The following is a 12,532-nucleotide window of genomic DNA, read 5'->3' on the forward strand; positions in this document are numbered from 1 at the left end:
ATGCTTACCTGACCAAGCCACCCAGGCGCCCCCTGACCAACAGTTCTAAAGACTATGGGTTAACATAATAATATGATCTCACCCCTGCCATCCCTAAACATGGCTGTTAATTTCTTATGCTTTGGGAAGTTTTCTAATAGCAAGAGAGACAGGCTGGTATGGAGAGCTCTGAACTTGGCTTTGGTTCTATGGAAAATCTCTTAAAGTCTCTGTGCTTCTGTTCTCATGCATGACATGAGAAGGGGATAAAAGTCTGCTGTTGGATAACGGTAAACATGTTCGTCCACTGTGATATGCATAAACACACAAGGGTATTCTTTAGCTTTTGCCAGGGCCCGTGGTGGCCTGTCTGCGTGGACAGCCTGCAAACTGGATCCCATTTCAGAGTTGGCCCCCTGGAGGTGGGCACACGCTCTCTGTCTAAGAGTTTAAATGCATCATCAGTGTTCTTCCAGCATGATGGTTACTGAGATCCTAGCCTGTCTTATGTCCCTTCTCCCACTCTGGAAGGATTCTTAGGTGAGACCTAATCCAAATAATTGTGTAAACTCAAAAGAGACGGTATGAAGAATACCTGGGTGGCTCAGTTGGGTAAGGGTCTAATTCTTGATTTCGGCTTAGGTTGTGATCTCAGGGTCGAGAGATCAAGCCCCGCATCGGGCTCGACGCTCAGCACAGAGCCTGCTTCTCCCTCTCACTCTGCTTCTCCCCCTGCTCATTCGCCCTTTCTCTCTCTCCCAAATAAATAAAAACTTAAAAAAGAGAGAGATGGAGTAATCTCAGACTGGATGTCACAAAGCCTCTTCATCTTCTCGGTTAGTTCGATCTTCTAATATTTTTGTTTCAACCAAAAGTAAATGTCACAGTAGCAAAGCCTATCAAGTCCACCAGCCTGTTTGTTCTTTTCACAGAAGAGGTGACTGACCCCTCTGGTCACCACAGAATCAAGCCAGTGTCTGCTGTTAACAGCAGCTGAGATGAGAAGTCCGCCTGCAAGACAGCCTCACTCAGGACCAGGATTATTCTGGGCACAGCAGACCAAATTAACTCACCATGGCTGTCTCCCTGAGCTTTCACATTATCCATTCCAACCCATCCCAAATCTTTGCCTAAGTGGAGTTCTCATTAGGGCTCTGTCTCCAGGATTAACCATGGGGTTGACCATTTTTCTCTAGCTTGCTTTTAAACCATATTTTTGTTCTGTTGACTATTCCATGAGCTATATTCAGAGCAGAATAGCTCCTCGGAAGGAGAAGTGACTTACGGAATGTCTTTCTGAATCCCTTCCTCCTCCTCCTGATTCTAGGATAATTTCCTTTTATTCCACTATTATCCTTTGCCAAGAGCTTTTCACATGAAAGTCACTCAATAAACGTGGGAATGGAAAGAACAGTGATGACACCGAGCACACGATGACAGTCAGTCTGTCCCAGCCATTGTGTGGGGTGTTTTCTATGCGTTATCCCATGGAATCCTCACAACAGACCTTGGAAGTAGGTACTGTTATTATCCCACATCATAGTTGAGGAGACAGATGTTAAGGGAAAGTAAATAACTTCGGGAGTAAAGAAGCGAGTAAGAAGAAGAGTCAGGGCTTGAGTGAAAACCCCAGCAATTAGAAAATCCTCCAGGAAGACCTAGAATTTAAACAAAAATTCACCTAGAAAATGGAAGCTCACCAAACTTCTGATTTATCCTATGTTAACTACGGAATTTTTATTAAATATCAAATTCAACCTCCAAAGATACTGGTACCTGATTTTCTGGTTGTCTCAGCATATGATTAGCCGCCCTATAGGTAGAGGAAGGATTTGAGCCCAGGAATTCAACTTCAGAACTGGAGTTCTTAACCAGGATGTTAAGGAGGAGTGCAAGGATGGATAATACTGGGTTTAAGAGGTTGTCTTAGAGACAAAGACAAAAACCTGACTCCTCACCACACTCTCTGTAGTGAAAATGGAGCCTTCCCTTCTTACAAGTGGTTCTGCTGCTTCTTTCTAAGTTCACAGTTACTCGTCACTATGACCATCTCAGGGCATTCTGTATTCCAGAGTATACCTACTCACAAGGATGTGAATGTAGCCACAGTGAATCATCAATAAATGTTTGCCAAAAAATTAATAATTAATTAATTAATTTTAAAAAATAAATGCTAATTGCCAGGAACTGTTCTAAGTACTTTTATTTATTTATTTATGCTCATAACAGTCCTACAGAATAAGTACTACTACTGTCTCCCCTTGGCAGAAAACGAAGACAGATACAAAGCTAAGTGGTGAAGCCAATCCTGTTCTCTGGGACTCCAGAGCCTACACTTTCTGCCAACACACTACACAGACTTACTGAATCTGCTGCAATCCGAGCTCTACTTGCATGAATCTTACGTGTAAATGGCTACTGACCACAAATGGCCAACCAGATTCAAACTGCTAAAAACCCAACATGGTATTGCTAGTCACTCAAAAAGAAATTACTTAATGATAAGGGTCATTCTCCAAGGTACATAGCCTTTAATACCACAACCCTGCCCTGCCTAGTCTGGAGGATTTTAAGATCCAATGCTTCAAAGGCAGAGCTTGGTTCAGTCCCAGAAGCTTGTCTTAAACACAGGACTTGTATCCAAGTGTCCTTTATTTATTCTTAAGGATACGCCAGCTTCTATCTTCATGTCTCAGAGTGTGGTGCAAGGAACCACAAATGCTCTTATAGGCTATTAGATCCAATATCTGAAATACCCACGTTCCTAGAAAACTAGATAAATGCCAAAGGCACAACATCACCCTGGGGTAATTTAGGGAAGTAGTAATGGCTGCCTTATAGTTTTAAAGGCAATAAGAAAGACTCTGCCTACATCTCCCCTCAGCACTACATAGCCATACCTTATTAGAAGAATGGGCAGTTAATTTCAAAACCACTGAAGCTCTAGTGGTTGGTCACACTGGATGCACCATAAAGACTCTTACTTCTGGATATATTGTTAAAATGAAACAACAAACCCTGCTATAGGGAATTAAAGTAATTGCTATCTTGAATGGACCTTTGGCAGTGTAGAGTCTGCGGTCACCTATGTTGTTCTTTGTCTCCTCCTTGTGGCTATGTGGAAACATTACAACTCCTATCCTTGTACTGTTGCCATAGTGTTAAACTCTGTCCCTTCCCTAGTTCTGGTTGAAAGAGCTATCCATGCTCCTCTTCCCATAAAGCAACTGACAGTCAATATGCTTTTCAACTTTTAAAAAATATTCTATGAATTTTTTATAGCTAAGAAATAAACATTTTTTTAAAGATTTTATTTATTTATTTGACAGAGAGAGATCACAAGTAGGCAGAGAGGTAGGCAGAGAGAGAGGGAAGCAGGCTCCCCACCGAGCAGAGAGTCTGATGCTGGGCTCAATCCCAGGACACTGAGATCACGACCTGAGCCAAAGGCAGAGGCCCAACCCACTGAGCCACCCAGGCGCTCCAAGAAATAAAATTTTTAGAAGAGGACAAATACACCAATTTCCTGAAAGTGTAATTTAAATTACTATTCAAATCTTTGTTTAGGGCCTTTGAGAGTTTAATGGCGTTTGATCTTTGAATAGAGATACACAAAGGAAGTCATGTTTTGCTTGTCCTATCCATGAAAAATCTCCCAAACCAATTCACTCCTACTCAAATAGAAACAAATTCATTCTACTGTTCAGCTCTGAATATTGTTAGAATGGATTTAGATTTCTGGCATACAACAGAGTCACTGCCTTTATCAATTACACATATGAAATTTTAATTAATAACTCTTATCAAATCTATGACTTTCATAAAATAGATGATCATTAAAACAAGCCCAAGAACCTTCCCAAAAGATACCATTTTGGCCATAGAGGTATCTAGACCACAGAGAAATATCCTTCCAAAGTAAACATTACCTTTGTCTCACTTAATTCCCTCCTTCTAAGAAAGAGGTTTAGAGATGTGTAGTCTTTTTAACTGATGGAGTTAACCCATTCGACGTAGGGCAGGCTTCTTTAGCCTAATCATTTAGAACATATATGAAATAACGACCACCCACTGGGGAAAAGAAACAATAAGATACTCTTCGATCCCAGTATAGTCTGCCTTTCCACTTGGCTCATACCACACAGAGAAGGAAACTTGACCACTTAGTTAAAAAAAAATGCACAAAAGAATATCAAGTGGTACAAAGTACTTATCAAAAAATGAATAATGATACAATAGTCAGTCACAAGATAGTTAAGAATAACAAGAACTCTGCCAAAAAAAAAAAAACTTTTTTAAAGGCATACTAGGAAATAAAACTCAATTTACCAGAGATTCCACCCATACCTGGGTCAAAATCACGTCACCAAATGGGGCCACAATCAGGGAATTCTGACTCTACGCTGAAAACCAGAGTCTCAGGCTCATGAATCTTTATTTCTTTTGAATCTCTGTTCTCAAACATCCTGTAAAGGATTCTGACCCTGCTGTAGGACTAAATGAGGACTCTTAAAGGCAGCAACTATGTCAGGCCTGAAGATCTTGAAAGGCTGCAGGATAAAATGCTTAGTGCCCAGAGAACTCCTAACCACTTCCAGTAACTTGACCGGGGTCAAGCCCTGGGCCATGGGAAAGGGTATACTGGATCCAAGTAATAAAGAGCAAATCAATCTGAAAACAACTGGCCAAATGACCAGATGGAGTAAAATTTTAGTCTCATATATTGATGACAACTGTGTGTGTGTGTGTGTGTGTGTGTGTGTGTGTGTGTACATGAAGGTATTAAAGACTCTAAGCAGAATTATGCAGTGGATACCTTAATTAGGGCTGGTGTCCCATTGGGAGCTCTAGCTGCTCCTGTAATGGCAGGAAATTGGTTTATGAGTGTGGATAGGTGGTTGCCCTTAAAGGATTAAAGCCAATGTATCCCTCTAATTACATCTAAATCCTATATTCATCAGGGGGGAAAAAAGAAAAGAAAAACAGTGTTTGGGGAGATTCTACCCTATTTTTCTCTGAAAATACTTGAAGCAAGATTCCTTGGTGCAGGCACTTCTGAGTTGCAAGTAATAAGTGATTTAATTTAACGTGACTAGGATATTATGATTTTTTCTGTCAAAAAGATTCCATCCTCCTGGACTCTTCCAGAGATAATGAGTGTGGGGTTGGAGTTGGGACACTGTCTTAAGGCTTTAAAGATCGAATTAAAAGCAAACATGGACGTTGTCTGAATCCCTGCTAAACCCAGACAATTTGACAGAAGAAGCAATAAATACGTTACAACTCAGAAGCAGGCAGAACTGTGAACTTTACTTGCCATAACCCATTTGTTATAGTACAGACTTTAAAACTGAAAAAAGAAAGTAGTTTTAGAAACACTGTCATGTTATAATCTACATAGTTAAAATGTGCTCTAATAACTGAAGTTGGGTCTTTTAGAGTCAGAAGATGCCACCGCATAACATTCTTGCTATTTTGGAAAATGTCATGTTCACCAAAAAAAGGGCATAAGAGATATGTACAATTACATATGCAATGATTGTAAAGTGACCCTTCAGGCTTAGCACCAGGCTAAGAAAGAAAGTATCCCCAGGAATCGAAGCCCCTCCTGTATCCTTCTAAGAACAAAACACCTCCTTTGCCTCAGGGTGGAACACTAACCTGACATCCGTGATCCTCCATTGCTTTCCTTTACAGTTTTCCTGCCCTTTATGCACAACCTTCAAAAACATAGTTTATTGGCACCTGGATGGCTCTGTTAGTAAGTGTCTAACTCTTGCTTTGGGCTCAGCTCATGATCTCAGGGTATGAGATTAAGCCTGCCTCGGCTCAGTGCTCAGCGTGGAGACTGCTTAAGATTCTCTCTCTCAGGTGCCTAGGTGGGTCATTCTGTTAAATATCTGCCTTCAGCTCAGGTCAGGATCCCAGGGTCCTGAGATAGAGGCCCTCATTGGGCTCCTTGCTCAATAGGAAGCCTGCTTCTCCCTCTCTCATTCCCCCTGCTTGTGTTATCTCTCACTGTCTTTCTCTGTGAAATAAATAAATAAAATCTTAAAAAAAAAAAAAAGATTCTCTCTCCGTCTGTGTTCCCCCACCCTACTCCTCCTCCACTCCCATACACACATGTGTGCACGGAAAAAAAATATGTTTTTATATATATACTATACTTTTAACTGATTTCTGAACTTTATGTAAATATAATAAGATTATATTTTATGTAACTTTTATGGCTTCCCTCTTTTATACAATATTATATTTGTGAAATCCATCTGACTGATATCTATAGCTGTAGCTTATTTTTATTTCTGCCTAATTTTATATTTTTATATATTTTTATATTTGTTCTTCCTTATTTTTCTTCTAGAACACTATTCTTGGTTCTTTGTTGCTTCCATTTCAATTTTAAAATCAGCTCACTGTGTTCTACCAAAACAAAGAAGCAAACAACTACTACTACAATAAACCTTGCTTTGATTTGATTCTAAGCATTTTAAAAAAATTAGATCAATTTGTAGGAAATTGACATCTTCTACGAAATTAGTGTTTCAGTCTATGATCACGTTTTATCTCAGCATCTCCTTAGGTACCCCCAGTGATTCTCTGTATACTTTTCTAATTTTTCCCATAAAACTGTAGAACATTTTGTAGGTATGTTACTTCATTCTTGAATCCTTCATAATTCCCTTAAAGATTTTAACTATTTCTTTGATGGAGAGAGAAGCAGTGAGAGAGGGAACACAAATGGGGAGCGGGACAGGGAGAAGCCAGCTTCCCATTGAGCAGGGAGCCCCATGTGGGGCTCAATCCCAAGACTGGGATCATGACCATGTTTTCCTTCCTTATTGTCTAAGACATTTTTACTGAATGAACTTGGAGTTTAATAAAAAGCATTTGTTCAACTACTAAAATGATTGTGGGGGTGCCTGGATGGCTCAGTGGTTTAAAGCCTCTGCCTTCAGCTCAGGTCATGATCTCAGGGTCCTGAGATCGAGCCCTACATCAGGCTCTCTGCTTAGCAGGGAGCCTGCTTCCTCCTCTCTCTCTCTCTCTGCTTGCCTTTCTGCCTATTGTGATCTCGGTCAAATAAATAAATAAAATCTTTGAAAAAATAAATTAAATGATTGTGCACCTTTTCTTTTTCCATCTGTTAATCTATGTGGGTTGATCAATTGAATTTCTAATGTTTAACCAACACGGGATCCTGTTATCAACATAACTAGTCATGTCCATTATGATAGGACATGGAGGTCCTTACTAACACATGAAGAAAAATAGACAAACTGGAAAGGAAGAAACAAAACACTGATTATTTTCAGAAAATACAGCCCCCTATATCTTGGGGGTGAACCTAAAAGACTTGGCTGAGGAATCAGATGTGGTAGGGACAGGGAAGAGAGATCAAGCATGATACCTGGACTCCTGGCTTGAGCCCTCACTGTTTTTCATAGCTTTAACTGTTATAGTGGGAAATGGGAGTATGGGATTAAGAAAAATATCAGCTAGGCAGTCTGATAGAACAGAAGAGGTCAGGTCTGAAATAGAAGTTTAGAACTCATCAAACTATGGATGGTATTCAAAGACTTAGACCGCACTGAACTCCTTAAGAAAAACATTGAGAATGCTACCAGCCAACATTTTGAGACAAGCGGATGAGATTAGGAAGGACTAGCCTGGTAAGATAAGAGATAAACCCAAACTTCTTCTAGTACCACAGACCTACAGGAAAGAAAAAAAAAAAAATTTAAGCAGAAGAAGAGGGAGATAGCCACAGTCCTGGGGTGTTGACTGCCCATGAAAAAGTTGTGTAAAAGGAGGGTGGAGAGGTGATTGGGGATCAGTCCTGGTGGAGATGATCTTGTCAAGGGAGGTGGTGGCTGAGTCAGAAACCCAAACGCGGTACCTTGAAGGAGTGGGAAGTGAAGAATTTGACCCCCTATATTCAAAATGCTCTTGATAAATTTCTCTTGGTAAGGAAACAAAGAAAGAGGTGACAACTGGAGGGATAAAAGATTAAGCAGAGTTCTTTTGCTTTGTTTGATTTCTTAGTATGGGTCACACACGGTGTTGTATTGGTTCAGGTGTACACCATGGTGATTCAGCTTCTCAATACCATACGCGGTGCTCACCACAAGTGCAGGCGCCATCTGTCAGCACACAACACGGTATCACCGACTGTATTGCTCATGCTGTGCTTTATTCCAGTGACTTATGCATTTCATAACTGGGAGCCTGTACCCCCCATTCCCCTTCACCCATTTCACCCATCACCCCTTTGCCCATCTCCTAAACCCCTCCCTCCAGCAAGCATCAGTTTGTTCTCTGTATTTGTAGGTTTGAGCCTGATTTTCATTTTGTTTATTTATTTGTTTGGATTTCTGGATTCCACATATGAGTAAAAGAATGTGGTATATGGCTTCCCAGTCTCATTTATTTACTTAGCATAATACCTCCGAGGTCCATCCATGTTGTTGCAAATGGGAAGATCTCATCCTTTTTATGGCCGAGTAATATTTCACTACATATAATAACATATATCACATCTTCCTGATTCATTTACCTGTCAGTGGACACTTAGGTTTTTTCCATATCTCGGCTATTGTAAGTAATGCTGCAATAAACATAGGGCTGTATTTATCTATCCAAATTAGTATTTCTGTTTTCTTTGGGTAAATATCCAGTAGTGAAATTACTAGATCATATGATATTTCCTTTTTTTTTTTTTTTTAGGAAAGCCCCATTCTGTTTTCTACATGGCTACCCGCAATATTTGTTCCCATCAAGAGCACATGAGTGTTCCCTTTTCTCCACATCCTTGCCAACACTTGTTCTTTCTTATCATTTTTATTTTAGCCATTTTGACAAGTGTAAGGTGACATCTCATTGCCTTTTGACTTGCATTCCCCTGACGATTAGTGATATGGAGCTTCCTTTCATGTGTCTAAAGAGTTTTTTTTTAAGACAATGAAATACTAGAGAATATTTGTATGAAGATGTGACTAATCAAGTATGGAGGGAGAAATGCTGTCTTTAAAATTATGTGTTTCAAGGGGGTGGGGAAATAAATTCATTTGGTTTTATATGAAATTATAAAGTAGTTTTCATATAAAGTGAAAGAGATTAGACAGAACATGATCCACAGCACAGCCAAACTGATTTTCATCTTGACTGGACTTAAAATTTCTTACATTCTTGCTGCTCAAGAGACTAATGTATAAAAGATATTTTTTCTTTCAAAGACTTATAATTAGCTCAGATGATCTTCATGACAATAAAATATCTGGGGACTTTCCCCCTAATAGTAACACCTTACTTCTCCATGTATCCTTGGGTATCTAGGATGAAGCCATATTGACAATAGACTTACTAATTACTTCTACAGATGAAGAAGTAAAAACCTGACCAGATTCATACAGATTGACTATTTACTCTCAACTCATCCAGTGCTGTTTAATTTTAAACAGACGCAGGGGATTTTTAGTTGTTTGGGGGTTTCATTTTGTTCTGATTGATCAGCATTCGGATCCTGGTTCTGTTTGGGGTCCCCCTCAAACTGTCTATGTCTGAGCGGAGGATAAGGTCCTCCTTCACAGTACACTAGGGAAAAATGCTAAATACATATCTCTCTTCCTCTCAACCCTGAAGCTATAGCAGTCAGTCACGTCCACTGGGACACTGAATACCAAGTCGATGGCCCCAGGGGAGGATAGAAGTACGGAATTAATTCTGTTGGTAGCATCCGGTGGCGAGTGGTCACAGCAGCTGCACCCTAACCAAACTTCCTGAGGTAGAAATTGTGCTGCAGTTCTGAACATCAAGCTCCTGGCTCTCCATACACACCATTAATTATGACAGCTGCCCAAATTACTTCCTCTGAATCCCTTTCCTCCAGGAATTAGCCAAGGTTTCTTTTCTATTGCCTTGCAACAGAGATCCCTGAGTGCTACACTAGACACACTCCCAACTGTAACATTGTCTAGACAGCCCGACAGCCTCTTCCTCCATGAATTCATCCAGTTCTTGGAATCTGCAAGCCCAAATGTACTCATAGTTTCTCCTGTGCATTAGGTCTCGTTTGGCTCACAAGGACTTAAATCTTGGCCACCTAAGGTTGGTCTCGTTGTCAGACAGAGGAAAAAGACTAAAGGAGTCAGTGTAAGAATACTTATATCCTGAGCACACATCTAAGAAAATAGAATTCATTTTTGTTTTACCTTTGTGTACCATTTTCCTCAATGGATAACCAGTGCAATGCACATCGGTTTTCAGTGAGTAATTGTCAACTAAGTAAATCCAGGGAAAAAATCATAAAACAGTACAGAAGCATGAAGAGAAAGCTGAAATAGGGTCAGGAAATACAGCTTTCTCTTCTTTTCTGTATAACCTTGAGGTCCTCTCTGGCATCATTTTCCTTATTTGCATAATGAAGAGATGTAGCTGAGTATATTTTAGACCAGAAACTCTTTGATTTGTGAATAAATATACTTAAGATTGGGTTCTAGGACTGAGAGCTGCATTGTGCAAGTTTTTTTTTTTTTTTTATCTTTCTTAAGTAAGAAAAAATGGGGTTTGTCTCGTTTATTTTTTCTCAGCACTCAGAAGAATAAATGTAGGTTTTATTAATTAGGAAAATGGTAACTTCCAGTGTGTTCATGGTTGCTCACAGAGGGGTGAGTTCCCACAGGAAGGTGTCAAGAACCTGCCAGGAGCTGTACATCTATTGAAATGTTACCTCCGTAGGGACCAGCACACCCATATTCCCACAGCACTTCCTAAGGCTAACCTGTCCTTCTCAGGGTTAAACTCACTGCCACAAATTGCCCAGCTGGGTTTTAATTAAAGCTCTGTTCCCACTTTCCCTAGAGTTTTTCTATCACATATCCTTCTCTCCCCTCCTTCTCCTTAGTTACATCTCTCCTTTCCCTTAACTCCATCCACATAGGCCCACGGTGAAGAAAGCAAACAATAATGAGGCCCCAAGAACTGGCTCAAAGCCTGCTGTAGGGACACCTGGGTGGCTCAGTGGGCTAAAGCCTCTGCCTTCGGTTCAGGTCATGGTCCCATCATCCTGGGATCGAGCCCCATATCAGGCTCTCTACTCAACCGGGAGCCTGCTTTTGACCCTCCCAACCCCCCACCTGCCTCTCTGTCTACTTGTGATCTCTGTCTGTCAAATAAATAAATAAAATCTTTAAAAAACAAAAAAGTCTGCTATAAAGCTTTTTAAATTAAACCCTCAAGATTTTAAGAGTCAGAATTAGAATGCCTGATTTGAAGTGAACTAACACCAAGCTGGCATAATCCTATGCCCATGGGTCTGCCGGGCTCTGGGTGCTGAAGCCCTGGCAAAGAACTATTTTCCACCATCGGCCATCCTGCCCTGAAAACGGGCAAAGTTTTCCTTTTAGGAAGGGTCCCAAATTCTCCTCTTGTTGAACAGTTAGCATGTGTTTAATTTTCCACTACTGGCATCAGTTGCTTTGATGATTGTCTATAGAGATAAGTCTTAGCATCTGTAAATATTTCCTCAAAAGATTCCTAGAATTGGAATTAGAGAGTGGAAGGGGAGAAATATATGCAGGACCCAATACAGAGGCCAAATTATTTTCTTTTTACTCATTCATAGAAGCAAATACTGATTGAACATTTGTATTTCTCAGGCACTCCTCTGGGTGCTGGAGTATAGCTGTGAACAAGAGAGACAAGTCTCTGGTCTTATGGAGTGTCTGCTCTAGTAGTTAAGGAAGACAATAAACAAATAAGAAAAAAGTACATGATATAATTACAAATGGTAACAAGTGCCATAAACATACATTAGGTGGGAAGATGGAGAGTGAAGGCTGGATTCTTCCCTTCTTTCATACTCCAATACAATTATCAGCAGATTTGGTCAGTTTTATCTTCTAGACAAACAACTCAAGCTCTCTCACTACTTTCTTGCTACCTCCCTAATGCCAGTCATGACCACCTTTTGCCTGGACTTTCCCAATACCTTCCTTTGCCTCATTTTACCCCTCTATGTTTATTCTCCCCACAGCAGCCTGATTGAGTCTTTAGGGGATATGTCATAGGACTAGATAATATGCCTTTTCTTGTTCTTCATTTTTATCACTGACATAGATCAAGAATTAGTAGAGGGTTTCACAAAATAGTATAAAACAATAACCTGTTACCAGAAGTATCTGCAGCAATGTTTAACTGTACATCACTAACCATTAGTAGGCAATAAATACAATTTAGCAGGTTGTGAATAGTTTTTTAATAATGAGAATATATCTAGCTGGAACAGAATGGAATTGAATTGGGGGGAAAACAAAACATATCATATTTAACACAGGCAAGTGTTATTTTGTGAAAGTTTAAGTATATGTATGTGGGCTTTCATGCACATAATGTAGTACAATGTAAAGTGTATTCATGATAAGTCATAACTTTTTAAAAATTTAAAACATAATGACCTAGATTGTTGACTCTTGGTGATTAACCCAGAATTCCCAGGATTTAGTAAAAACAACAGTGGGAAACAATAAAAAGGAAAAGCAGTAAAAGAAAAAAA

This window comes from Meles meles, chromosome 10 (genome assembly GCF_922984935.1).
Source record: "Meles meles chromosome 10, mMelMel3.1 paternal haplotype, whole genome shotgun sequence".
Taxonomy (NCBI): domain Eukaryota; kingdom Metazoa; phylum Chordata; class Mammalia; order Carnivora; family Mustelidae; genus Meles; species Meles meles.